Here is a 27,414-nt window from a genome sequence, read left to right on the forward strand (position 1 = left end):
CAACAGATAGAGTCTTAGGGCTGAAAAGAGAAGTGGACATACACCCCATCCCTCACCCAGAAACTATTGTCAATTGATACGCACTTGCAAATAAGGAATTAGTTTTCTCCAAGGGAGTCAGTCTAATAGGGAAACCAATTCCTCCGAAAGATAGGCCTCATCGCCAGCAGTAGATGCCCATCAGGAAATCACCTCACCTACAGCTTTGCAGGTTTTGTCTCCGAATGTTAACTTGGGGCTTTTCTTGCTTTTGCTTTTGGTTTTTAAACTTACAGGGTTTTTTTTTTTTTTTTTTTTGTATACTTGTATTGTGGCTTTCAAGCTTGTGCTTTTATAAGATTCTTGTGTGTGTGACTCTGTACATAGCTATATATGGTTTTGTGCTTTTTCTATGGCTATTTTTCTTGTTTGGTTGATTCATTCTATTCCAACCAGTTTGGTTTTATATTATCATATTTATTATTATTCCTTAGACGCCTGTTTGTTTTCTGGTGAGAGACAGATCCAGCTGGAAGAGGGGTGGGGAGAAACTAGGAAAAGTGGGGGGAAGGGAAGCATCATCAGAATATGTTGTATGAAGAAAATCTATTTTGAGTAAAAGAAAAAAAGATGCTCCAGAGGTGGCTGGATGCAACTGGATGCACATAAAAATGTTAATAACCCAACATTCATCAATATACAGGTAGAAATAAAATCCGAGAGACTATGACATTCCTTAGACTAAATTTAATATGAGAAGTGCATCAAAGTCAGAATATTAAGGGCCACCAGTATTTGAAAATATGGAAAAGAAGTATCCTCAAAGGAGACCAACATGCTATAATAAAAAAGATAAAAAGACAACTAGAGATTTGAAAGTTTCAAAGAGGAAGGAAGTGGTAAATTGTAGAATGCTACAGAAAGCCAAGAAAGAAAGGGCTAAAGTATGCATTGACTTTGGCAGTTGGAAAGCCCTTCATACATCAATAAAAACATTTCCATATGGTTAAATGACAAATTGATACTATGCTAAAAAGAGAACAACTCTCTCCAAAGCTTAAGTAAATATAGAGGAGAAGTTGCATGACCCAAAAGGTATATTGTCTTTCTGCTGTTTGATCCCATTTATTCATTAAAGGAAACAAATTAGTCAACAATATATACTAACAATACAGAAACAGTATTCTATATATCAAAGCAAATGAGAGCCACCTCAAAGGTGCAAGGTCAATTTAACATGTGGAAATTATATTCATGGAATAAAGGAGAAGATCATTTCAATATTCATAGAAAAGTATTCAATAATAATAGTATTTCACTGTAAATTTAAAAAGATGCTCAACCATCTAGGAGTGGTGAGAACATTTTCAGCCTAATAAAAAGCATTCAAGAAAGTGCTCAGCTAATGTTTTACAAGATGACACAATACTGAATGAGTTCTTAAGATAAAGAACCAAAGGGTGATGCCCATCCTCCATTTCTATTCAGTGCACTAGAATTCTTACTTAGAACTATTTAGCAAGAAAATTAAAGTATATTCAGGCTGAATAAGATGAAGTAAAAGTATTTCTTCTAGTAGATGACATGATCTTTCAGATAGGAAAACCTTACACACATACACATACACACACACACACACACACACACTAATAAAAATCCTAGCAAGTTTGCAGAATAACACTCCATTGTATTTCTGTGTACTGGTAGTGAAATCTCCAACAATTAAAAGAAAACTATTTTCTTTATAATAACAACAGGAAGAATAAACTATTTAAGGAATAAATTTAACAAACTACATAATTGTTTGTACTAAGAAAACTACAAGTCATAATTTTAAAATGTTAAGAAATGGATTATATTTTATTTTCATGGATTGAAAGAGTAAATATTAAGGAGCTAGAGAGATGGCTCGGTGGTTAAGAGTACTTGGTACTCTTATAAAGGACCCAGGTTAAGTTGCCACCACCCTGTCCGTGGGTCACTATGTAATTCTAGTTCCAGGAGGCACCCAATGCCCTCTTCTGGCCTCCATGTGTATACACATGCATACAAAAAATACTCAAACACACAAAATAAAATAAATCAATCTAAAAGTCACAAAAATGACTAAGTATTAAAATGCCAACCCTCCCTAAACCAGTCTAGAGATTTATTGAAGAGCATTTCCAAAGGTCAGATAGCTTCTTTGCAAAAATTGGCAGTTGATCCAAATGTCTAAATAGAGCAATGGAGTACTACTCAGCTATTAAAAAAAAAACAAAAATAAAAAAAAAACAATGAATTTATGAAATTCTTAGATAAATGGATGGATCTGGAGGATATAGTGAGGTAGCGCAATCACAAAAGAACACACATGATATGCACTTACTGATAAGTGGATATTAGCCCAGAAGTTCGGAATACCCAAGATACAATTCACAAACCATATGAAACTCAAGAATAAAGAAGACCAAGGCATGGATACTTTGATCCTTCCTAGAAGGGAAAACAAAATATCCATGGAAGGAGTTACAGAAACAAAGTGTGGAGCAGAGACTGAAGGAAGGACCAGCTAGAGACTGCCCCGCCTAGGGATCCATCCCACATGCAATCACCAAACCCAGATACTATTGTGGATGTCAACAAGTGCTTGCTGGCAGGAGCCTGATATAGCTATACTCTGAGAGGCTTTGCCAGTGCCTGACAAATACAGAAGTGGATGCTCACAGCCATCCATTGGACTGAGCACAGGGTCCCCAATGAAGGAGCTAGAGAAAGGACCCAAGGAGTTAAGAGGTTTACAGCTCCATAGGAAAAACAACAATATGAACTAACCAGTACCCCCCCCCCAAAGCTCCCAGGGACTGAACCACCAACCAAAAAATACGCATGGTAGTACTCATGGCTCCAGCTACATATGCAGCAGAGGATGGCCTAGTCAGTCATCAATGGGAGGAGAGGCCCTTATTCATGTGAAGGCTCTATGCTCCAGTATAAGGGAATGCCAGGGCCAGGAAGTGAGAGTAGGTGGGGTGGTAAGCAGGGGTAGGGGAGGGAATGTAAGGGGAGGGAGGCTTTTGGAGGGAGACCGGGAAAAGGGATAACATTTGAAATGTAAATAAAGAAAATATCTAATAAAATAAAATATATATATAAAGAAAGGAAAGAAGGAAGAAAGAAAGAGGGAAAGAAAGAAATTGAAAAGAACCAGATGAGCGAAGCTACTTTAATACAAGCAAATGTGGAAGACTGATCTCAAGGTCAGTCAAAAGCCAGAGTAGTTAAGATAGTATGCACCACCAGATTCCCAGGTCAATGCAATATGCCTGATAATCCAAGAGAGTAGTTAAGATAGTATGCACCACCAAATATATTCCCCGGTCAATGAAGTAAGCCTGGAAATCCAGGAAAGGACCCCTTGTAAAGTGACTTTTCACAGAGACAACACGATAGGGAAAAGTAATTTAAAAAAAGTCGATGTCAGCATATCTACATGTTTAAGTGACTTGGTGTCCTAGTTAGGGTTTTACTGCTGTGAACAGACACCATGACCAAGGCAAGTCTTATAAAAACAACATTTAATTGGGGCTGGCTTACAGGTTCAGAGGTTCAGTCCATTATCATCAAGGTGGGAACATGGCAGTATCCAGCCAGGCATGGCACAGGAGGAGCTGAGAGTTCTGTCTTCATCCAAAGGCTGCTAGTGGAAGACTGACTTCCAGGCAACTAGGGTGAGGATCTTATACCTACACCCACAGTGACACACCCATTCCAACCAGGTCACACCTATTCCAACAAGGCCACACCTTCAGATGATGCCACTCCCTGGTCCAAGGATATACAAACCATCACATTCCACTCCCTGGTCCCCATTGACTTGTTCAAAAACATGAGTCTATGGGGGCCATCCTTAAACATAGCATAATGCAAAATGCATTTAATCCAACTTTTCAAAGTCCTCATAGTCTATAGCAGTCACAACAATGTTAAAAGTCCAAAGTTCAAGGTCTCTTCTGAGATTCATTCAACTTAATTAACTGTAATCCCCAAAGCAAGGCAGGAAACCAGCTGGGCAAACTCCAAACTCTGCATCTCGATGGCTGATGTCAAAGCGGTCTTCAAATCTCCACTCCTTTTTCATCTTTGTTGACTGCAACAAACTGCTTTCTCCTGGGCTGGTTCCACTCCCTGTTAGCAGCTTTCCTCAGCATGTGTCCCATGGCTCTGGCATCTTTAACATCTTTGAGTCTCCAAGGCAATTTCAATGTTACAGTTTCTTGTTTCAGTGTCTGGGATTCCACTTGATCTTTTGGACTCCTCCTCAGGGCTGGCATCACTTTTCCAGCTCTGCCCTCTGTAGCACTCTAAGCTCAGATTGATCCACGCCACTACGGCTGCAGTTCTTGGTGATCACTCCATGGTACTGACATCTCCAATACACTGGGGTATTCCACTCCAATTAGGCTTCACCAATAGCCTCTCATAGGCTCTCTTCAGGTGCCAAGCCTCAAATCCTTTGCATGACCCCTTCAGTCCTGGGCCATCAACTACAGCTGAGGCTTCACCTTCTCCAGTGTCTTTCCCTGGCCTCTCACAGTGCTAAGCCCCAGCTTCTCTCCATGATCCCTTCATTCCTTCACAAGCAGTACCACCTGAGTGACTCTTACACATTACCAAGTCCAGCTGCAGCATGAGGTGCAACCTTGGTTATCTCTGGAACACAACTTCTTTGTGCTCCCAGCAAACAATTTCCAGAAGATTTCACCTCAGTGATGCTGGTCTCTTCTTAATCACTGCTAATTCCTTAGCTCCAGCTAACCAGCAATTTTCCTAGTAGTTCCTTCCATCCTTAACTCTAGAGCCAGAGCCACATGGCTGAAGCTGCTGCTTACAGGAACTAGAACATGATCCCCTTGTACTATTACATTATCACTAGCTTTATGTTTTCTAAATCCTTCACTGCCTAAGCTTGGCTATCCTGGTTCTTGCTCTGTAGATTGACCTTGAATGCAGAGATCAGCATGCCTGTCTCCTGAGATTAAAGGTGTATACCACCATGCCTGGATTTAATTTAGCTGGGTAGGATCTTGCCCCAAGGTCCCACTCCCTTAATCTTTATCTCCTAGAACACAAGATTTTGCTCCATTTCACTTCCTGGTACTCCTTTAATACTCAAACCATATATTTTATATTTTTCCTTTCTAAGCTTGCTATGCTTGTTCAAACTTCTCTTCATAAGACTTAACCAGAGAACAAAGTCTCTGCTGGGCTTTTTTGAAACTTCTTTTGTCAATGCAATTAATCCAAGTCTCTTCACCTTAGCCTCAGGAAAACTTTTCAGACAAGGGCAAAAAGTAGCCACATTCTTCACCAAAATACCACAAAACCATTCTTTATGCCACATTCTGAAATTCTTCTCCTTTGAAATCTCTTGGGCCAGGTCAACACAGTTCAAATTACTCCCAGCAACAAAGTCTTCCATATTCCTACTAGGATGACCCATTAAGCCCCATTTAAAGCATTCCACTGCTTTCCAAATCCAAAGTCCCAAAATCCACATTATTTCAAATAAAAGCATGGTCAGGCCTATCACAGCAATACCCCACTCCTGGTACCAACTTGTCCTAGTTAGGGTTTTACTGCTGTGAACAGACACCATGACCAAGGCAAGTCTTATAAAAACAACATTTAATTGGGGCTGGCTTACAGGTTCAGAGGTTCAGTCCATTATCATCAAGGTGGGAACATGGCAGTATCCAGCCAGGCATGGCACAGGAGGAGCTGAGAGTTCTGTCTTCATCCAAAGGCTGCTAGTGGAAGACTGACTTCCAGGCAACTAGGGTGAGGATCTTATACCTACACCCACAGTGACACACCCATTCCAACCAGGTCACACCTATTCCAACAAGGCCACACCTTCAGATGATGCCACTCCCTGGTCCAAGGATATACAAACCATCACACTTGGGAACCCTAATTTATACCATATATAAATTTTAACTCAAAAATGTATCATAGACATATACAGAAGAACAAAACATATGAGCTCCTAGGAGGAAAAAATAAGAAAAAATAAGAATTCATTGAATGGGATTAAACCTTGCAACAAATAGGCAATAAAATAATAACTAAGTTGGGCTTTATTAAAATTTAGAAGCACATGTGCTCTTAGAAGCACAAGAAAATACGAGTGAAAAAAGAGTAAATAAAGAAGAATGAAGTTGGAACAGACAACCTATGGAGTGGTAGGACAGATTTTCAAAGTACAAGTCGGGTATGGTACTGATATATAGAAAATACTTCTAAAAACACAACTCAACAATGGACAACCCAGACTTTAAGCAGGCAAAGCATAGGAGCAGACATTTCTCCAAATAGAGCACTTAACAATTTACAGTCACATGGAAAAAGGTTTGCTATCAATGGTCATCCAGAAAACAAACAGAAATAGTAATATACATGTTGCAAAAGATGGAAAGAAATTGGAAACTGGACACTTTCCTGGTGGGAACAAAGAACAGTTAGTCTGGGGACTGGTTTGACAAGAGTTTGACAGTGAACTGTTAGATGGAGAATCAGCATTTTGTTAGCTCGTTTTCACTGTGACAAATACTTGTGAGAAGTGACTTAAAGGAGGAAAGATTTATTTTGGCTCATGGATTCAGACATGCCTGAGGTGCCTTGGTCCACCTTGGAATAGGCGCTGGTAGAGTAAAACTTCTAATCCCATGGTGGACAGGGATATTATTCAAAACAATGTCTCATGTTCACTTCCTCTAACCTTCTAGAAATCCCCACCTTCTAGAGTGTCCACAACCTCCTAATAATGCCATCAAGGTATAAACCTGTGAGTGTATTAATCCATCAATTAAATCAGTGCCCTCATCATTACATTATCTCTAAATGAGAGGGTCCATCTTAATATACTATGCATGTTCCAGAAAGTTTACTTCTAGGTATATTCCCAAGGAATGGTGAGAACATATATGTGTGTGGTGGCACACACCTTTAATCCAAGCACTTGGAAAACAGAGGCAGGCGGATTTCTGAGTTCAAGGCCAGCCTGGTCTACAAAGTAAGTTCCAGGACAGCCAGGGCTATACAGAGAAACCCTGTCTCAAAAAACAAACAAACAAACAAAAAAAACCCAAAAACAAAAAAAGGTATATATTATATACAGAAAGAATGTACATATGTTTATATACAAACATAAGTACAACTAAATGCCCATGATAAATAGGTAAATTAAATATGTAGACTATTATCCATAAATTAAAATGATAAAGCATAATGCTACAATATGGATAGACCTTGAAAACATCACATTAAATAAAACAAGGCACATGAAAAAAAAAACATTTTATTTCTTTTTTAACTTTAATTTAATTTTTTACTAATTCACTTTACATCCCACTCACTGCCCCCTCTGGCTAACAGCTCCCACAATCCTTCCCCACCCCTGTCCCCTTCTTCTCTGAGCCTGCAGGGCTCCCCTTGGGTATCCCCACACCCTGACACTTCAACTTCCTGCAAGGCTATGTGTTTCCTCTCTCACTGAGGTCAGACAAGGCAGCAAGATAGAAAAACATATCCCATGTACAGGCAACAGCTTTTGGGATAGCCTCTGTTCCAATTGTTTGGGTCCTACATGAAGGTCAAGCTACACATCTACTACATATGAACAGGGAGGCTATGGTGGTTTGTGGTATTCTCAGTCCAGGGGGGTGGTACTATTAGGAGGTGTGGCCTTGTTGGAATAATTATGTCACTTTGGTGTGGGCTTTAAGACTGTCATTCTAACTTCCTGGATGTCACTATTCTGCTAGCAGACTTCAGATAAAGATGTTGAACTCTCAGCTCCTCCTGCACAATGCCTGCCTGGATGCTGCCATGTTCCCACCTTCATGGTAATGAACTGTACCTCTGATCCTGTAAGCCAGAGCCAATTAAATGTTGTTCTTATAAGAGTTTCCTTAGTCATCGTGTCTTTTCACAGCAGTAAAACCATAACTAAGACAGAAGTTGGTACCAGGAGTGGGGTATAGCTGTGATAGGCCTAACTATGGTTTTTGTTTGGAAGAATGTGGATTTAGGGACTTTGGATTTGGAAAGCCATGGAATGCTTTAAGTGAGACTTAATGAGCCATCCTATTAGGTATATGGAAGACTTTGTTGCTGTGTGTGTTGAACTATGCAGACCTGCCCCAAGAGGTTTCAGAGGAGAGGAATTTCAATGTGTGGGCTAGGGACTGTTTTTTTGTGGTATTTTGGTGACAAATATGACTACTTTTTGCTGTTGTCTGAAGAGTCTGCCTGAGGCTAAGGTGAAGCGATTCGGATTAATTGGACTGACAAAAGAAGTCTCAGAAATGCCCATCATAAACTGGTTAAGTCTCATGAAGAACATTTTAAACAAGCATAGCAATCTTAGAAAGGAAAAATATAAAATATATGGTTGGAGTATTAAAGGGGCACCAGGAAGTGAAAATGGAGCCAAATCCTGTGTTCTAGAGATAGCAGATTAAAGGAGTGGGACTTTGAGGCAAGATCCTACCCGGCTAAGTTTAGATCCAGACATGGTGGTACACATCTTTAATCCCAGGAGATAAAGCCAAACAGATCTCTCAGATCAAGGCTAACCTGGAGCAGAAAAATTTCTAGGTGAAGAAAAGCTTAAATCCAGGCATGATGGTACAAACCTTTAATCTGAGGAGATGGGCATGCTCTTGAACTCTCTCTCTCTTGAACTCTCCTGAACTCTCTCTTGAGTTCAAGGTCAATCTATAGAGCAAGATTCAGGTCAGCCAAACTTAGGCAGTGAAGGAGTGGAAAACAGAAAATTAGTGAAAATGTAATAGAATAAGGGGGCCATGTTCCAGCTCCTGCAAGCAGCAAAGCTCAGCAGCTTTGGCCATGTGTCTCTGGCTTTAGAGTCAAGAACATAAGAGACTACTGGGACAATTGATGGTGTTTAGAGGAGCTAAGAAATTAGTAGTTATTAAGAAGAGAACAGTATCACTGAGGTGAATATCTGAATATCATCTGAGAAGTGTTTTCTGAGAACACAAGGAGGCTGTGTTCCAGAGATATCCAAGTTTGTACCTCATGATGCAAATGTACATGGTAATGTGTAAGAGTTACAAAAGTGCTACTAGTTTTGAAGACATGAAGGCGTCATGAAGAGCAGCTGAGGCTTGGCACTGTGAGAGGCCATGGAAGGCCATCGGTGAAGGTGCAGCCTCAGTTACAGTTGATGGCAGCCTAGGACTGAAGGGGTCACGCAAAGGATTTGAGGCTTGGCACTATGAAAAGAGCCTATGAGAGGTGACTGGTGTAGCCTAGTTGCAGCAGAAGACACCAGTGTATTGGAGATGCCAGTACCATGGGATGATCACCAAGAACAGCAGCAGCAGTGGAGTGGATCAACCTGAGCTTAGAGTGCTACAGAGGGCAGAGCTGGAGAAGTGATGCCAGCTCTTTTGGAGGAGCTCAGAAGAGCATATGTGGATCCCAGACAATGAAACAAGAAACTGTAACATTGAAGTTGCCTTGGAAAACCCAAAATGTTTGAAATGTCAGAGCCATGGGCTATCTGCTGAGAAAAGCTGCCAACAGAATGGAAATAGTCCAGGAGAAAGACGTTTGTTGCAGTCAACAACATGAACCTCTGAGTCTGTAACCCAGCCTCAAATAAATGTTGTCCTTATAAGAATTGCCTTGGTCCAAGCTGAAGGGGTCTGCAGCTCTATAGGTGGAACAACAATATGAACTAATCAGTACCCGCAGAGCTCGTGTCTTTAACTGCATATGTATCAGAAGATAGCCTAGTTGGCCATCAGTGGAAAGAGAGGCCCCTTGGTCTTGCAAACTTTATATGCCCCAGTACAGGGGAACGCCACAGCCAAGAAGTGGGAGTGAGTGGGTAGGGGAGCATGGTGGGGGAGGGTATAAGGGACTTTTGGGATAGCATTTGAAATGTAAATGAAGAAAATATCTTAAAAAAAAAAAAAAAAAGAATTGCCTTGGACATGGTGCCTGTTCACAGCAGTAAAACCCTAAGACAGAGGCCTATGTCCAGCCTGTCTATGTTCTTTGGTTGGTGGTTCAGTCTCTGAGAGCCACAAGGGTCCAGATTAGTTGACTCTGTTTGTCTTCCTGTGGAGTTCCTTTCCCCTTCAGGGCCCACAATCCTTCCTCTTAGTCTTCCATAGGAGTCCCCAAGCTCCATCCATTGTTTGGCTGTGGGTGTCTGTATCTATCTGAGTTAACTTCTGGGTGGAGTCTCTCAAAGGACAACATGCTCCTGTCTGGAATCATAACAGAATATCATTAATAGTGTTAGTGCTTGCCCATGGGTCTCAAGTTGGGCTGAGTTGGTTAGCCATTCCCTCTGTTTCTGCTCCATCCCTGATGCCTCTGTTTCATGTAGGTAGGGTAAATTTGGGGTTAAAAGTTTTATGAGTGAGTTGGTGTCTCTGTCACTCCACTGGGGCATCTGACTGGCTCTTGGGCTCCTGGAGGAGGCCTCTTCAGGTTCCATATAACAATGTAGTAAGTCATTGCTAAGGTTCACCCCCATTGATACTTGGATACCTTCCTTATCCTATGTCTCTGTCTCATCCTAGAGATGCCCCTTCCCCACCTCCTCATCTCTGTCAGTTGCAGATTTCCATTCATTTCCATGGCCATCTAGCCACCTCTCCTGTCCTTCCCCACACCTAATCCAGACCCCGCATTCCCTTCCTCCTCGCTCCTCCCTCCCAGTTTCCTCTCTCTGCCTCTTAGGACTATTTTATTCCCCCTTCTAAGTAAGATTCAAGCTTCCTCCCTTGGGCCCAGAAGATCATTTTCTATAGGAGTCCTTTAGAAGAAATGTTCAGAGTGGGAAAACTCTAGACCTTAAGTCAGTATGTAGAGATAAGAAAACAGAAAAAGGAAAAGTATTTTCTAATGTGTTTGGACGGGGGTCTTTTTGTTATGATGACAATATTAATTAAATACAGATGATCAATATAAAATTTTATAAAACATTATATTACACCGAGCATGCTAAGTTTTATCGGTATAATTATTATCTATGTAGAGATCCTATGAGAAGAGAGGCAAACACTTAGATGAATAATAAGGCATAAAAGATGCCTTATTTTTCAATTATTATTAGTTATTTTTCCTATGATCAATAAGACTATCAAGAAGCAAGCACTAAAGTACAGAGAATATAAGAAAGGCCATGGATGAGGACTCCAATCTATGCAGATCAACTTGCGTATATTAATCCTGGGCTCAATCTCTAGCATTGCAAAAATAACGAAAGCAACAAAGGAAACAAAGAAAACAATGAGTAAGGCCTAGCAGCCATTCCAACGTCAGATGTCACTTCCAATGCCGAACAGAGAAGAAAGGATTTGGGCCTGTGAGAAAGCAGGAGGGCCGATGGCGTTGGAGGGATTTACCAAATAGCCTCAAGTTTCTAGAAATTTTAGGTAGTGTTTACTGATGGAAGCAATGGGTTAGGAATTGTGTAGGAATCATCTGAAGAAGGGCAGTCCCCAGGGACATGGAAAAGAAATGGCCTAAGAATAGATGGGAGGAAGGAAGCTGGCATTGGTTAGGACTCTCTATGTGGAAACTGCCCCTCTGACATGGTTGCTTTGTCTCTCTAGTACCTAGGTAATCTCCACAGAACCTAGGGGTTCAGTACTCTCCGTAGATTATGCAAGCAAGCATGATGATGGATACCTCAGGGCTGGGTATGGTTGTTTTCAACCCCATTGGCCACAGTGTGTCTAGGTCAAACACCATGTGATTGTGATTATAAGCTTACTCTTAAATTTGCCACAAGACAGTTCTAGAAAATATAAATATTAGATCAGAGTGATTCACAGAGGCAGTTTAAGAATCCTTAGTGGTATAGCAACAAGAATGTCATGTTGCCTTCAAGGAAGTCCCACAAAGGGGGTGTCACCATGAGAGAGTCCCTCTTCCCATCTTGGGCTGGGAGGCTGATACATAGTAAATCTCAGTCAGAGGCTGCTGAATAAGAAGAAAGTTTGGCTTCAGCAGGCTGTGGAACTCAGGACATTGTCCCTCTACAACATAAGACCATGGTGCAATGTGAAGAAACACCCAGAAGTGCTTAGCACATGCTTGAGGACATGCAAACATGTCTGGGCATATCACCTGTAACATAGTCTGGGGAGTTGAATAAGAGCCACCTAAGACTAACAAACTCTGACCATTGAAATTTATTATTGCCTTTTGGGGAAAAGGCTTTCGGTAGGTAATTAAAATTCAGCCTCTTGGCATGGGAAGAATAGCCTAGATTAAGGCAGAAAACCCTACATGCCATTACTAGTACCCTTGAGGAACTCAACATAGAGCAGTCAGCATGTGGAGACTAAGCTAAGATATAGCCAGTGTATAGTCCCTGGCACCACTGAAAGTCAGAAGAGAAGAGAGATGGGTTTTCCCCCAAAGGCCCATGGGGGCACCTTGATGGAGGACCTCCAGCCTCCAGTATGTCTGATGTTTTAAGCCACCCAGTTGTGGCTGTTTATTATGGCAGACCTTGGCAACTACTATGTTTGATGGCATTATCCATGGGGTCTAAACTTTTAAGCATTTGACTGTGAACATGTGGAAAGTAAAGGAAGGAAGGTTCGAGCTGCAGGGGACAGAGTCAATGGACACTCCCTGTCCCAATCCCCCTTCCTCCTTTCAGAAGCATTGTCAGTTTCCTTCCTAGGGATTACTGTGTGACTCCCTCACCCCCACCCCAACTCACCCACTGCTATGGCAGAGAAAGAAACAGCTATTAGTTGTTGAAGTTCTCTGTGGAAAGCTGTATCCAAGTATAAGAAAGAGTATCTAGTTTGGAGCAAATAACGGTCTACATATACCAATTCCAGGGAAGCTTTGGGCAACAATTATTGCCCCTCTCCATAAAATGTTTAATGGGAATCAAAGAAGGTAATGAATGTATTTTTACCTGGGTTAACTAAAGGGAAAGGGTTAAGAAAAGAATAAGTACTAATAGAAAGGACCAGCATCCTTTGGGGTATCACAAGATACACCAAGACCAATTTCTGAACACAGAGGAGATTTACTTGCTCCAGAGAGACAAAGGGACAGGGAATAAGAGACAGAGACAGGAGACAGAGATTAAGAGAGAAGGAGAGAGGAATGTTGGAGAGAGGGAAGGAATATTTGTCCCAAAAGAGGGAGGGACAAAGGACTGTCTCCACATAGAAAGAACACAGACCTGGCTCATAGCCAAATGGTGCTTTATAAAGGTAAAGGGAGAAACCCTGTGTTAGAATGAGTTGGTTCATTGTAATTGGCCATGTTAATTAGGTGAGCCAAAGGGGGCTTTTGACAGCTAGACTTCAATATTTCAATAGTTGGACCTTGGTGATCAACTTTAGGAGAAGGAAGTGGCCATATCAGAGAATAGACCCTGGAGGTTAGCTTTAAGCATGGAATCTAACAGTTTCTAGCAAAGAAGAGGGAATAGGAGAAGGACAAGGCCTGTCAGAGCCGTGTTTTTTTTAATGTTGTGACCTGCTAGAGACTCTTCACTAATGCTTCTCATGGCAGGGGTGATAGGGGGTGGGAGGAGGTGGGGGAGTAGAGGCAGAGAGGTAACCCAAGGGTAGCAGAGTAAGTAAAGGGAGAGGCAATAAATGAGGAGAAAGAAACACAAGAAGGCAAACAGCATGCTGCACACCCCCACAGAGAGTATGGCCTGTGGCTGGGGCTGTAGGAGGCTTTGCTAAAGAGAACAGCACACTGGTGGGGCTATAAGAGGCAGAGGAAAAGTCGTACTCATCACCTCCTTCCTAGCTTCTGCCATCCAGCTTTCAGATCACACACCAGGAATTCACTGTCCTCAATTTCTACATGGTGTCGTCTCCTGGCTGTTTCTGGCAGCCAGTAATGAAGAAGCAAGCTACACAATGAGAGTAAGCTCACATGACCTATGGGTCATACCCAGGCACTAGAATTGCTGTCTGGTGGTTCCCAGACAGGAGAGTTTTGGGAGGCCATACCACAGCCTAACTCTTTCATGGGAAGGATCAAAGGACATGTGAGAAATCTGACGAGAGTGAAAGACATCTTGAAGACCATAAGCCATCTGGACTCTGCCCTTAGCCATCTGAAGACCAGCACGCTGGTGGGCCAAGTGGATGGAACCACACATACACAACATGGTTTGGAAAAACACTGGGTACTCTACAGACAGGGGGTGATTGTAACTTTTTTTTCTCTCTCGAGTAGAGATTGTCTGAGGTTTTTTTTGTTCCTGTCAGGATCTTACTCTATTGATCTGCCAGCCTTGCTCATCCAGGATAAGCCCCTGAAGTTTAGACTGCAAGTCTGAGCCACCATGCCCTGCTGCTTTGAGCAGTTTTGGGTCCTTCCACATGCACCAAGCATCATTTATTTGGATGTGGTTTGTCTCGACTTCAAGTGCGATGTGCTAATGTGGTAAGGGCCTTGGTAAATAATTAGTTCTCAAGCAACATGGTAACAATGAGGACACCACTAATCCGAGTTTGACCTACATGGTCCTGGGGCTCCCTGGGAAAGTCTGCCGATGCAGATTTAATATTAGAGGCTTAGAGTATGTGAGGGAGGAAGGACCAGCCAATGAGAGATTGAGAAACAGTGTTGTTGGTCCCCAGTAGGTCTTACACTGTGGAATGAGTTGGGAAGGAAGGCTTTGCAGCCTCATAGTCTCTAGCCATCGAATCTGAGCTGCCCCCAGGATAAGGGTAATTCCTGGGGAAAGGCTTGCTAAAATTACAGTAGCAATGAGTGGCAAACAAAGGCTCCTTGATCCAGAAGGGGATCAGGGAGGTGCATTACAGCACCCACGACAGAGGTTTCTGGAGAGCTGAAATTGGGGAATGGCGGCTTCTCCCCTTATCTGAGGTTTATTTTGTTGGCTGCTTTCTATTTTGCAACCAACATCATGTCTACCATCTTCATAACTGGATGAATTCATTCATAAATGAATGAATAGGAATATTTCCAATCCATTTCTTCTTCATTTTAAGTTGTGAAATAAGGGCTCAGTCAGGATTTTCAAGTCCCCTGATTTTAAAGCCATGTCTGCCCACTAGTGTGACTGCCGAGGTTGACGGTATCATGGGGGTGAGCTCCTAGGGCCTCTGCAGCTGCCTTCCTGCTTGGAGGAGTTGGCCTTTGATTCTCTGCACCTCCCTTCAGACCTCCTTACTTTAAATGGGAACAGGATCTGTCTGCTAGTGGCAGATCTAGTCCACTAACCTCTGGTCCAATTTTGTCCCTGTGGCTGACTGGGTAAGGCTTATTAGCTTCCAGGCCCAAAGGCCAGCCTCAAAAGATCCAAGTTCAAGTTGCCTCTCTGTCTACAATAGAAGCAATGCATATGAAGCCTTAACATAACTGATAAACTTACTTTCAATTTTTTTTTTTTAGTCTTATAATTTTTTTTAGGTTTTAGTTCATTTTTTGAGTGGTATTGAATGATGTCAGGTGACTCATTGCTGAGTGCTGGGGATGGTAACACAAACAACATAGGTGAGCATTCTGCTTTTTTAACCTTTTGGGTTGCTGTAGTGGATTTGGTCTTTTTTTTTTTTTTTTAAACACACACACACACACACACACACACACACACGACTCACTATATGGCTCAGGTTGCAGGGCGTGAGTCATCACATTCAGCTTGAAATTTACATTTTATTCGGGGTAGAGAAATTATAAATGAATCTTAGAAATGTACCTGTTGGGTCTTGTGAAGTCCTTAGAGGTGCTGAGAGAGGGGTTCCTGGAAGAGTTGGGACGGAGAGGGGTAGGAACAACAAACTTATCTAAGACCAAGCTCCTTCATCCATCTGATGTCAGATCTCAGTGGCCAGGAAACTGGCCATGCGACACTGGACAGGAGACATTCCTAGCAGAGGTGTGACCAAGACCCTGAGGTAGGAATAAGGTTGGGAGCCTTCCGGAACAAAAGGTAAAAGAACTAATTGGAAGGAGGAAAAGGACAAAATGCAAACTCAGAACAAAGACGAGCCAGGGCACTGTGCTTAGTCACGATCTTGCCTGAGACGTGCACTTTCCTTGTGTGATGCTAGTATTTGGGATGGTAAATGGGCAAACATTTTTATTGGAATAATTATAGATATATTTTAGAGTATATTAGAAAAAAGATAATTATCACATCAAAACGGTGATTTCCAAGATATTATTCTACTGGTGAAACTAAATTATAATGCAAATTGAGTTAGAGAATATTAAGTCAATTACAGTACAGGTGCTATGCAGCCTCGGCAAGGATCTCCAAAGCGGTGTTTACCGAGCTGAGGCTTGGGAAAACACTGCTTACCAATTAGAAATAAGGAGAGAGAGGGCACATCTGGGCTCCCCACTCACATCTGATGGAACCTGGTAACTTGTTTTCTCACCAGCTGCACAGAACGCGAGCGGCAGCCATGACCAGGGTTCCCCCAATGTGAACTACCTCCGGGAGCAGCAGAGTGAAATACCTCCGGGAGCATGTATTTTCCATGTTCATATGAAGTCATACCACACATGGGTGTCCCTCATAGGTAGGACTTCCCACGCCTTCCTCCTGGTCATCTTTCTGCAGGATTGAGAGGGCTCCATTAGAGCTTACACTCCTTTCTATGCAAAGTTCTACTTAGTGGGCAGTCTTCTTCCTCGGGGTATTTAGAGCTGCAAGCCCTTGCTGTCCAGCGTTCTTTAGGAATCTGTAGTGTGTTTATTAGCTAAGTTAATAAGTTGATAACCAGTACTGTTTCCCCTTGTAGGGAACCATATCCTAAGAATATGGCAAGCATGCCTCATGTGAGATGACAGGGTTTAACCCAGAGTGAGAAAAGTAATCAGACGGGAGTCAATATGCGATCTCATCTTTTCCATGTGCTCAAACAATCGCCTTCTGAGAGGGATTTCATATGTTCTTAGATGACCAGGCATATGAAGCCACATAAGAAAGTATTCATTTTTGCCTGGAAGATCATTCGGAAACGATACAGTAAGACACTTGTACATGCCAACACAAGCTATTTCAATGAAGAGTGCAAGTCTAGAAGGGAAGAGGGCTCTTCCTTCATTGGCTGCATGAGGACCCCTAACCTCTGAGTACTTCCTACTCTTCCCACCAAATTCTGAATCAAATCTGCTTCCTATTACAAGAGAAGGCTGGATAAGAAGCAGATAGGGAAAGGTTTTGATAAGAAATCCCATCTCAGCAGTGTTTCTGTCCTTCAGGTCTGTTCCCTGAGGACTTGATCCAGTAGACTGTGATGCCCCACTGGCACAGGCCAAGTGAGCTCAGTCATGTGGTGTGCACTGGCTTCACAGATCACAGGCCTGCACACATTTCCTCCTGAAAGAGCATGACCAGACTCTGAGTTAGCCCTGCAGACACCGAAGCCAGATGTGCGCTTCGCCCTCCTCTGAAGAGAATCCAGAAAGAACATGGCCAGAGGAAAAATAGCGATTCAGCCAGCAGAACGTAGCTTTGAAAGGCCTTTGCCCTTGACAGCCTGACTGCTCAGGGACAACCAGGAAGAACTAGAACAGAGACCAACAGGAGAGTCCAGAAGTAGACGACAGGACACTGGATCATCTAAGCAAGGACTTCAAGTGCTGATGCCTTTAAGAGGTATCAGAACGGATTCCCAGGGAATTTTTAAACAACAATGACAGATATACACACACAAAAATAAATAAATAAAAGTAAAATAAATTTTAAAGAAAAACATGAATAATACAGACTGAAATTTAATATTTCCCTGAGAACTCAGCTTAAGTGCCACCTTCCCCGACCCTCTACCCTGCCCCTCACTATTCACCCCACCCTGTGAGATCAACTATGCCTTTTAACTGCTCTGCCTGTCTATTTACTTTATATTTCTAACTGCTGCCTGTTCAAGGTTGTCTTTCTTGGTGGAAAATAAATTCCATGAACATATCTACGTGTCTAAACCTAAAACCTAGCAAAGCGCCTGGGCTATCACACTTTTGGGAAGTGGGTCACGGTGAAAGAATGAGCCCTTGGTGAACTCTTCCCATTTCAACACTGCCATATATGTGATGAGTCCCCAAATCACTTCCCAATGAAAAGTTCCATAAATGCTAAAACCACTGCTTTGAATCAAGTCTCTGTGATCTGTCTGGGGCTGATCTCCCTGCTGGGTCACCACAGGAAGGCATTTGGGAGGGATTGAGTGACTCAGTGTGGAGCAGGATTACCAGAGGGTTTACACTGCTGTTGATGCACGGTGGGAGGGAGCCCAGGCCCCTGGTCAGGGGCTGAGACAGTTCTCTATGACTATTCCCTGGGACCTAGGGACAGGATATTGAAAGTCCCAGGCCCTGTGTGCTGGACAGAGAAGGTTCCCTCAGAATCCCACAAAAGATTTTCTCTCCCAGTATAATCTTCTGCTTCTGGTCTGGGAATCTTCTGAAGATTTTTCTGGAATGAGCTTTGGGTACAGCCTGGATAATGTCCTCCTCTCACAGATGGGGTGGCTGAAATCCAGAAAGAGGCAGAAACCTTCCAGAGCCCATACAGCTGTAAGTGGGAATCAGGAACTGTATGTATCAGAGCTCAGTGGCTTCCAGCCATGAAAGGATGTCTGAGGCTCACTGTGGAAAAAGGAAAAGCACAGCTCTGATTTCTCACTTTCAGTTCCTGGGTTTCTTCGTGGGCTTTAGGTTATGGTGAAATCCACATAAGAGTTAATCTTTGTAAGATACACAGTTTAATATCATTCAGTACATCACTATGTTGCTGTCTTAGGCTTTCCATTGCTGTGAAGAGACACCATGACCACAGCAACTCTTGTAAAGGAAAACATAGTTGGAGCTGGCTTACAGATTCAGAGATTCAGTCCATTATCATCATGGCAGAAGCACGGCAGCATGCAGGCAGATGTGGTTCTAGAGAAGAAAGTGACAGTTCAACATCTTGATCCACAGGCAGCAGGCGACTGACACTAGGCTTAACTTAAGCATGTAAGACCTCAAAGCCTGCCTCTACAGTGACATACTTCCTTCAACAAGGCCCCTCCTACTCCAAGCCACACCTCCTAATAATGCCACTCCCTATGGGCCAAGCATTCAATCACATTAGTCAATGGGGTCCATTGCTATTCAAACCACCACCCTTACAGATCCACCAGTCCCTAGATAGTTACTATTTCCATCCTTGTCTGTAGCACAGCCAATCTCTTCCTCTTCTAAGACTATCAGTACCTATTTTTTTTCTCTTGCCATGGATTTACTCATATCAACGTTTCATGGGAGTAGAATCATAGACTACTGTGGCTTTGAGTCTTAAGTTCTGGGTTTAACCCTTTCAGTGCCTCTTGTGTTGCAGTATGTTCCTTGTGGTGGTGGGGAATACTACACTGTGTGTATATACATTTTTTTTTCTAGCATATATGATTTTGATTAAGGGTAAGGTACTGGGGTAAGAAGAAATCCTTCATTCTGCACTCTTTGACCCAGGCACAGACAGTGCTCCAGCACGTCTACTGCATGGGCATTTATCAAATGCATGCCACGCACAATGCTTGATGAGGTTCCCAGAGCCGCTGGCAGTGTGATATGCAGCTCAGGTTTGGCTTCTGATGCCACACCATCTGTAACCAGCGATGTGGCTGGAAACAGCTTCTCCCCTTCTCCGGGGCTTGGTGATTTTGCTTCTAAACCAAGATAGGGAATGTTACCTTAACCCATGGCATTGTAGTAACAAACTTACACCAGCCTTGTGGCTTAAGGGTAGCATCGGACTCTTTCTCACAGGTCTGGAGACTGGAAGTTCAAGGAGAGAAAGCCAGAATAGTGAGTCTCTGGTGAGGGTTACTCAAAGTGGGTTTTCTCCAGGAAGACATTGCCAGCTTTCGCTGCATCCATGAGTGGAGAAAGGAGAGAAAGTTCCGTGGGCCCTTTTCACAAGGACGCTAATCCCATCCATAAGTGCCTCTACACCATGAACAAACCATGGGGCCTCCCAAAGTCACCAGCTCCTAATGCCCTCATATTGGAGACTGAGTTTCAACAGATAGGTTTTAATGCTACATAAGTATTCATATTGAGCATCTGCACATGTGAAGGCTACCTGGCAACTCTGGATGTAAATGTCCCCTTAGCACCTTATATTGTTTTATCTAAAAGCAAAGAACCAAAAAACCTGCCCACCTACCATATACCTACAAGGGCAAGGTTATTAAATCTGGAAAATAAATCACCTTTCTACCTTTCTTTCACATAACAACCTTATGGGCACAGAAGGGGCCTCACTATGGGGTGCCAGTGTGAGGAAGACAGAAGTCAATTGCCTCTTGTTCAGGCAAATGAGCTGGAAAGATGAGCGAGAGAAAAACAATAGCAAATACTGTCCAGTCTGTGAGAATCCTTCTTGTGATCTCAATGTTTCAGTAGTTACCAAACTCCTAAAGGTCTGGGAGCAATTGGACTTTTATGATGGCAGAGGAAGACACTGGGCCTTGTCCTCAAATGGATGCATGATGTGTCATGCAAATGTGTCATGGTGACATGTCCTGTGGGTATTTGTGGCTAGTGTGTTGCAGATTCAAAGCTCTCATAAGGCTTGGCAGTAGAGTTTGGTCAAGTTTAATCACATCTACAAGGGCTTCTGATGACATCTGTGCTATATATACTATACATCTGTCCCAGAATTTGTGCCCATGTGTGGTGTCACTGATGAGGGCCACAGTGTTCCCTCACTAAGAGAACACTGACTTTATATCCTTCTACTCCAGGCAGCCCTCACCCTTAAAGCCACAGCACAATTCCGGCACTACCTTGCTCTCGTTGTCAAGCAATTTTGGTTTAGCCACTCTTAAGTGTCAGTCACAATTAAAATAACCTATGCAAACCAGATAGACTTCCGGAGTATGCACATCCCCGCGTTCCTCGTGTCACCAGCAGAGAACTTGTGCAGGAACAGCTTTCCTGAGGACCTAGCAAATGTCTGCTCTTCTGCTCAGTTGCCAGGTGACATGCTAGTCACTGGCTCAGAGTGCTCCGAGCCAAGAAGATCAGGATGAGGGTTTACAGCTCTTCCTGACACCACTGTCATTAGACCAGAGGAAATGCTCCGGCCCTCGAAGCAGCCCAGACTTTGACCAAGTCCATTTCTTCCTTGAATCCAAGAATTCTTAAGGAGAAAAATCAATAAAAGCACAAAACTATATATCCTAAGATGTTCTTTTTAGAACGCTCCATAATGCTAAGCAGCTGGGGACATAAAAATCCCAGCCATAGGTAAGACAGAAAAAGGCTTGCTCTGAATCATCACAATGGCATTTCTAGAGCCATAAAATGAAGATTGGAGCAATATGGCAAGAGTATATGATATTAAGTGGAAACACAAAATGCTAAATAGCATTTGCATGATGATGGCAACCATATAAAATATATATCGTGTGTGCACGAGATGGTAGAAAATAAAAATACCACTAAAGACAAAAGACACATGGGTAACTTTTTTTTCTTAATTTTTATCTTTTACATACTTTGCTTAGCATTTCAGTAGGTTCAAACCTGAGTTCTTCTCCAGCAGGGCATCTGCATATATTTTCCCCACCATGCAGGCTTTCATAGATCTGCCACTATCAAGATAGTTAGAGTTCAGTTTATACTGACTTATTGCTATCTCTGTACGTGAAGCCCACAGGACTATGGGCAAGAAGTGGTTAAACTTTGAAGTTCCAGGCTGCTGGTCTTGGAGGATTGTCCAATGACCCAGTACTGAAGGTCATGATGCTCACAAATGGAAGGTACCTTTTCTGTTTGGAAGAGACTGCTTTACCAAATGGGCCTTAGATGCCTTTCCCAGAAGCCAGCATGCACAGAGGAGAGCCTCTAGAAATGATGAATTGTGATGCTCTAGGAGAAAGTATAGCTCCTGATTCTATTGATGAGCAACAGAATGCCCCAGCATCATTAGTGGACAGGACAGCTCTCCAGCACCATCAATGAGCAAGAAAGGCTCCAGTGTGGTGGGAAACCAAGGCATCAGTTGGGAAAGGTAGGGCCAGCATCAGTAGTGCAACCATGGTCGAAATACCCCAAATCTGTAAAGGTTGGACTAGAGCAAATAATATCCACTTCAGTCTTGCCACAGAAAGCTAAAGAATTATAACCTGAAAAAGAGAATGCTATGACTTCCTCATGATACACAACTGTATGCCCCACCAAGATCTTGTAGAATTGGCACAAAAAAATCTGAGAGCTTAGATTCCTCTAAGAGACTGCATGAAGCAGTATTTAGTGTCAAAGCCAACAGTGAGCTCAGTACCCTCAAGTAATCTTCAAGTGGGGTCAGGCTAGAGGTCAGGGGTCCCTCTGGGTTTGCCTGCACTTGATGACACCTTCTGGCATTTAGAAGCAGGGCTTTTACACTCCAAGGAGAAAAGGCAGTAAGAACTTGTGCCCCCAGAGAAGTCTGTGTGAATAGCTCTGCTTCTCCCTGTGTAAGATAGATAAGGAAGGAAAACATCCCAGACAACTAGACAACTAGACAATGGAAATGCAAACGTCTTTGGGAAGGAAACAAAAGGGGAAAGAGGAAAGAGAATGCACTGAATTGGCCTTCTACTTTTTGAGGGTTTAAACTATCCATTACTAAGTTGGATAAGTACGTGAATAATGAATTAATGAGTTACATGAAATCAACCCAAATGAAAATGTTCAGAGGAGAGCTGTCAAAGACTTTCCCTTGGGTGAGAGGCTGAGACTAGCCAGTTGACAACATAGATGGGGGGTACAAAAAATTAAGAAAAGGAATACCCCCCCCAGAAACTGCTTTATCTATGAGACCTCAATCATCATGTTAATGATGACCAATAGAGATTCTCTCTTTACAATTATGTCATCACTACACCATAAAACAATCACGTAATGCCTTTAAAGAGAATTAGATTCATTGTCACCTACAAATCCATAGTGAACATAACCATAGCTTCTAGTGCAGAGGTGTTAATCTTCAACATCAGAGGAAAAAATCTGATGGCAATCAATGCTTGCTACCAAGGTTCGGAGCATCCTTTTGTCCACACGTGGAGACCAAACTCAAGACCACAATCCCACTGTTGAGCTGGAAGTGCTGGGCTGTGAGACAGATCTGGAACACTTTGTTGCTTTCTTCCAGAGCAAGTTATCCCTGTTCCCTTTCCAACACGGCTGAACCACTCTGCAGCAGCCCCATGTCTTCTAGGTGTAGTGGTATCATCACAGGGAGGCAGGAAATACCGTAGGGAGGGAGGGAAGAGCACAGTGCAAGCAGAGTGGGAATGTAGGCTGCAACATTGCTATCAGAGGAAGTGAGGCACATGTAGACATGTGGATAAACATGTGGATAGACAAGTGGCAAACACTTTACCAAAGACAGGCTCTCTGAGAGGAGGCTGCATCATAGTATCTTTCCGTTTCAAATATGGGGGGTGGGGGGATGCCTGTGAATATACAGAACAGCAGCCTGGGTTTCCAGTACCCCCTCTGAACTGTGTGAATTGTGTATAAAGAGCCTCATATTAAAAAGAGAAATGAATCAAAATTGTTCCCATCATCTCCTGAGAGAAGTATAACCAGCTCTTCAGACATACCTCAAAGACCCAGCTTTGCTTGAAGTCCTGGGTTCTCGGTAGAAAACTAGAGAGGAAGGTCTCCCAGCCCAGAGCCTGCCCTGACTGTTGAGACACAGAGAAGTCCACACCCCACGCCCCAGTTCTTCCTGTGTCCCTGATGCTATCTTGAGTTTCTGCATGATACCTAGAGTGAACTACAGTCACACCTTCTGTGTGCTCAAGAGCTTCCTGGGGCTCCTAGTTATCTCCAGAGTCTCTTTGCTGCCATTCAGGCCTCCTAAGATATCCTGCTTGCCTATTTTCCAACTGTGAGCCCTTCCTTCCCTCTTATATCTAACCTGCCTATCTCCCCATAGGCACCATCAGAGCCCCAAATTCCCTTCAACTGAGTCTTGCCCAAGTTGGTTTCTTCCTCTAGAAACTACATTCACTCTTTCCACTCTCTCAAAAGGACACTTTTTAAATCTTACCTTTTGTTTCACCCCAAACATAATCTTGTCTATAGCACCTATACTCACAGATTCTCCTGACCATCTGGTGTGCCAGCAATTTTTACATCAACGTGACACAAGCCAGAGTAATTTGGGAAGATGGAGGGAACCTCAATCGAGAAAATGCTTCTATCAGATTATCCTGTGGGCAAGCTTATGGGACATTTTCTTGGTTGATGATGAATGTGGGAAGGGCCCAGCTCATTGTGGTGGTAACCCTGAGGCTGGTGGTCCCAAGTCTATAAGAATGTAGGTTGCACAAACTATGGGAAGCAAGCAGCACTCCTCCAAGGCCTTCAGCTCCTGTCTCTAGGTTCTTGCCTCAAGTTCTTGCCCTGACTTCCCTGAGTGAAAAACTCTGACCTTGAAGTATAAGAAAAAGTAAATCCTTTCTCCCCAAATTGACTTTGGTCAATGGTGTTTTAAAACAGCAACAGAAACCCTGACTAAGACTTTAGTGTGGTCAAGAGGACTTTTCCACTTCAAAACCCTGTGTTTTCACTAGGGTTTGAAGTCTTATCCGTGTGTCTCCCGTATGCTTCTCATAGCTTTGCTCTGGACACAATGACTGGCACTCTGGGTGAGGGGAAGAGGGGTGATCTTTAGATACTGGAAGTCTTCTTGAAGGCCAGAGAGCATGGTCACAGACGCACATGCTGGCTGTTGGCTGTGGTGTCCTAATGAGGAGGCTGGGAAGGGAATTGGAGCATTAGGAAGAGAGTGGGATATTTCAAAGTCTCTTAGCTCCAGGATTTCATGGGTCTCTGCCTGTATGAACGATCAAAGCAAAAGGCCACATTAAACATCTTTTCTGCTTCAACACCCCTGGCAAGTTCAATATCAAGTTGAATGAGGTCTTCTTGGGCTTCCCGTGCCTGGCTGCAGAAAAGGCCTCTTTCCAGGGGCTGAGTAATGCTTACTGTCGTTTCCCAACGAGAGTCAGTTCTGTGTCTGGGTAGTCTGTGTTTTTCCTCTATACACTTCTGACTCTCGAAGGCCCTCCGGCCTGCCTGGCCCAGGTGAAGCAGCTGAGGAAAATCACCTTCTCCTGTGGGTTCCAAAGCCTCCTGCTTTCCTGTGGGAGATGGAAAAGGTAGATTCACGCGGGGCATAAGGCTCCATTCTGCCGCATCTCAGCCTCCTGCCCTTCTGCACCAGACTAAGCCAGGTGCTAATTCTTGTGTTCACAGAGAGACAGGGTGCTGGAGAGGCCGGCAGGTCAACGAGGGATCCCTTTACTTGTGCATCCATCAGGGAAAAGACAGAGTTCGATTTCAATCCGTTTTCTGGGTAATTCAGCGTCAAAAAGCAAGGAGGCCAGGAACCTTGCCAAGTCTTTGTTTTGTTTGTTTGTTTTTTTTCCCCTTTCCTCCAATCAGCGCTGGGCACTAAGGAGTGGGTGTGTATGGGGAATAGGGGCTGCAGCTCCCCAGGCTGAGAGGGAATGCTGAGCCTGCAGAAGTGGCCCATTGAGAGCTTCAGAGGGTGGCACCCCCAGCCTCCCGCCACAAGGGCAGCTCTGTCCTGAAAGCCTAGGGCTCTATCCCAGTCCCACTGGCTGAGAAGGAACAACATTTCCTTATAAGGCCCCTGCTGCCTTGCCAAGGCTGGACGGCTCCAAGAGACTGTAGCTTTCCATTCTCCTCCATCGGCTCCAGTGCAGGCCTTGAATGTAGCCCTTGTTGTTAGGCCCCTCCTCTGCTTCACAGCCCCCACCCCACCCACTTCCACTCTCTGCCAGAGCCAGCCCCACTGGCTCAGGAAAAACAGCTCAGAGGCCTCTCCCACGCAAGGAAGGCGGTGGCTCAGGCCTGCTGGAGGCAGCACAGGGTAGCAAAAAACAGCTTTGATGCCGAGCTCCCGTCTGCCCTGGGGTTACCTTACATACAAGCATGACTTTAGCAAAGGTCCTGACTTCTAGAGCCTACTTCCTCTCCTGGAAAATAAGTATCGAATGGCCGAGGGTCCAATTTTTTTTGCACTGTATTCGAAACCAGTTAGCTCACAGCCTGGACATCACGACTTAATACTACGTTTATTACCCACAAGACCTGATTCCTCCACAGCCTCTATCCTCTTAGGTTTGTGCTTCCAGTGAGTGATTTATCCACCTACGGACTCATCATCGTCAGAGTGGCCTCTACTCCATGGAGGTTTCTCTCTCCTCCTCATGGGGGACAGGGGTGGGTCCTTTCGCCTTGTCTTCCCAATATTTGCAGGTACCCCCTTGCAGTTTTTCATAGTACTTCATGAAAGGCCCTTATCTGAATGCCCAACATACCAAAAGACACAGTGGTTGTGCAAATATTTTGTAAAATATTACGTTTTGTGCACCAGTGGGCAGCATCATGAAGGACACTTTCATATAACATGATGTGCTGAGATGCTCTCACTTCAGATCCTCACGACCTTTGTCCCATCTCGCCAGTTCTGTATTCTAAAATGTAGACTGACTACAAACTCCAGCGAAAGGGCAACCTGTATCTCTTGGAGGCTGGAAGGTACCTAGCCCCCCATTTACACCCTGGAGCCCAAGGTTGTCCTATGATACCGCAGCCTGTCCCACTTCTGTATACACACACTAGGTTACCACAGCACTCACAGAAAAAACAAGAAGATCTAGTTAGTGGCTATTAGAAGTTTCGGCACACTAATTAATGCCATCGCAAATTTGTCATTTGAGAACATTGAACACCCTCCCCCTTTGGAAAAGTGCTTTACTCATGGGTCAGCTACAGTTTGAGACCTTCTCTGGGGTTCCTGACCCTGCATCCATTCTGCATCTAAATGGATGAACCTACATATCTTGTCAAGAGATGGATTCTTACTGCTCAGGGATGCTGTGAGTTCCAAATAAGGAACTTCAGTCTAACAGTACAAATCTTTCTAAAATAGGATTCTGCAAGTCACAGGTCAGTGATTTGCAAGCACTGCACGGTTAGCTGCTGTGCACAGCCCATTTTTACTCTTCACATCCCAGAAACTATTTTAAAGGCAAAAGTCTTCTCTCCTGATAAAATACCCTATCCTTCATCCATACACTCATTACACGGAGATGGTGTTTGTAGAATAGTCTCTGGTTGATCATGAACTATATTCTAATACCACTATCCACAGAGCCAAGGGAAGATAAATCTACCGTGGGTTCTAACATCAGAATTTAGTTGCTTGAATGTCAAGAAGACATTTCTTATGGGGACTGTGCACTGGAAATGCCTCAAAGCAGACTCCGCAGGAAATAAGAGATATAGGGGATGCTAAGCAAGGAAATGGAAGACTAAGCTTTAGTCTCGTTTCTGATGCTTAGGTGGGGAGCCTAAACCGAGTCA

General features: G+C 43.5%; 1 long non-coding RNA gene across 3 annotated transcripts in view; it reads right to left on the bottom strand.

Moving 5' to 3' along the window:
* LOC115029577 (uncharacterized) overlaps window positions 1–27,414 on the bottom strand; it is a 114,343-nt gene that overhangs the window by 74,161 nt on the left and 12,768 nt on the right. Inside the window, exon 3 of one of the 3 annotated variants that reach the window (XR_003835147.2) lies at window positions 17,700–18,918. The exons of 1 other annotated variant lie outside the window; for it this stretch is intronic. This is a non-coding gene — a long non-coding RNA (uncharacterized LOC115029577). Of the gene's footprint in view, window positions 1–17,699; window positions 25,161–27,414 lie in introns of those variants that run through there. One more of the 3 variants, XR_003835146.2, reaches the window with a different exon arrangement.

Source organism: Mus caroli, unplaced genomic scaffold (assembly GCF_978045245.1).
Source record: "Mus caroli unplaced genomic scaffold, Mus_caroli_1 scaffold_17, whole genome shotgun sequence".
Classification (NCBI taxonomy): Eukaryota; Metazoa; Chordata; class Mammalia; order Rodentia; family Muridae; genus Mus; species Mus caroli.